Source organism: Mastigoproctus giganteus, chromosome 5 (genome assembly GCF_048544385.1).
Source record: "Mastigoproctus giganteus isolate SK-2022 chromosome 5, ASM4854438v1, whole genome shotgun sequence".
NCBI lineage: Eukaryota > Metazoa > Arthropoda > Arachnida > Uropygi > Thelyphonidae > Mastigoproctus > Mastigoproctus giganteus.
Window position 1 is genome coordinate 197,252,142 of NC_143579.1, and position 2,243 is coordinate 197,254,384.

The 2,243-nt window shown below is 36.4% G+C and overlaps 1 non-coding gene across 1 annotated transcript; it reads right to left on the reverse strand.

Moving 5' to 3' along the window:
* Positions 1 to 1,575: 1,575 nt before the first annotated feature.
* TRNAI-GAU (transfer RNA isoleucine (anticodon GAU)) lies at positions 1,576 to 1,649 on the reverse strand. Its single transcript has one exon. It is a non-coding gene; the product is annotated as a tRNA-Ile (tRNA).
* Between the last annotated feature and the right edge of the window lie 594 nt (positions 1,650 to 2,243).

Here is a 2,243-nt window from a genome sequence, read left to right on the forward strand (position 1 = left end):
TATAAAAGTGATGTCAATTAAAATTTTTGTATCCATTATGGGTTTGACTTCCAATTTGCACCACTGACTGTGTTAGAAATGAAAAAGTGTGGCAATAAAAATTTATTGATTTGAGTTGGTGAAGAAAATTCACCAAGAGACTACCCCTTGAATCAGACTGTTGATAGCAAAGTACTGTGGCTCCATCACCAGCAAATATGCCTCTCCCTAATCAAGTATTTCTGGAAGGTAAATCTCCAAATCTTGGGTACTAGTCCATATTTCGACAAATGGATAGGAACAAAGCAGTGATTGGCAGGTGCCACTCGCTGCTTTCCCCACCCACCTCCTAGGTTGATATGGCTAGGGTGTTTTTTTTCCCCACTTGCTTCTGTTTTCAAATCGGGAACATGTTTTCCGATTTTAAAACGGCGGGATGGGAAGATAAACACCCTACATAAGCAAAGCACCCCCCCCCACACCACCTCAACGACACAAAACAATCAGAAAGAAAACGCCTTCACAATAATCACCCAATCACAGAACTCTACCGACCAATCACTCTGTTCTACGACCATAATTTTTTTTATTCAAAAAATAATTTTTTAATTCTAAACTAAGCAATAAAACTTTTTGTTAAAGTTGCAAAATAATGTTAAAAATAATTTTTTTGCGAAAGCTATTGAAAATATGTAGCATATTTCGTATGTAAATATATCATATTTCCACTTGTTTTGAAATTTATTAAAATAATTTTAATTTAAAATGTTTTCTGTTGATTACAATATTAAATACAAACTGATGTCGAAAATGTAGTAGTTTGGTTTCAAGATATAGGTGTGCAAAGGTTTCACTGGCCTGCCAGAAGTTGTTCGTAACCCCACTGAACACCTTTCAGGTGAAGTGTAACGTCAGCTGCAAGGCTGACCAGCAACTGAACTAGCACTCAGCAATTGAACTGAAGGAGGAATGTGGCAAAATTTTGCCTGTCAGTTAATAAACTACTTTTTTTTTTTTTTTTTTCCAAAAAAGTCACTTCAACATATGCATGCTGAAAAAGTTCACCGCGTCTGGATTTAAATTTATTTCTGTGACTGCTCGTGAATTAATTGTTCCTTAAAATCTATTTCTTTGCAAACACTTTTAATTAATCCATCACCCATTTTTTAAGCCAACCTCAACGAAAATGACGCTCGAAAGAAAGGATCAGATCTCCGTAAAAAGAATTGGATGGTGCTGACATCTACTGCAAACAGAACTATCTAAAATTCTGCGAATGCTTTCTCACATAGGGAAGTTCTGCTGCATAACGTACGGCGTTCTTTAATATTTCAAATTTAATTACTACTTGGATTAACTTAGCTTTAGCAATGTTCCGTTGAGATTTCCGTCTCTGATCTTCTGGCATGCACAATCCAGTGATAGATAATATTGTTTGTACATTTGTGAGCATAATGGAAGTTGGCAGTTTTACACAAGTAAAATGGAAGTAAATACGATACGGTAAAAGATATCAGTTACAAGTAAGATAACCGGAACCTTCTGGGTGTAATGCGTAAATATCCTCAAGCAGTAAACCAAACAAAAGCAACATTCTGGCCCGCATGGGGTTCGAACCCACGACCTTCGCGTTATCAGCACGACGCTCTAACCAACTGAGCTAACGGGCCATATCAAGCCGATTTTGGTATGTCTTAGTCTAGATTAACAAAAGCCTTCGCTCTTTTTTTTTTATAAAATTCACGTGAACAATGAACATCGGGATTTTTATTTATATATTTTTTTTTATTTATCCCTTTTAAAAAACATGGGGTTAATCTTTACAAGCTGGTACACTTCTGGTTGATCATTGCGAGTAGCAGTAATTGATATGCCTAGCCCGCGCTATGGTTAGTCTTAGTTAGGGTGTTTATCCCCCACCTTACCGCTGTTTAGAGGAAAACGAGTTCCCTATTTTAAAACAGCGGTAAGGGGTAGATAAACACTAAGACTAACCATAGCGGGCTCTTCATATGCAAGTGATGTCACGCCTCCTTGCAATGATCAACCGGAAGGGTACCAGCTTGTAAAGATTAACCAAAGATGATTCAAAACAAGGTGGAAGCGATTGATGGGTTTATTCCATTCTAATTTTTCATTGAGCCAACTTGAAGTAAATTTTTTCGAATAATTACCTCTTAATAAAGGCGAAACAGTGAATGATTAATAAAGCTGAAAAGAGGTGTACGTTTTATATACAAGTTCCTTTAAAAAAAAAAAATTTC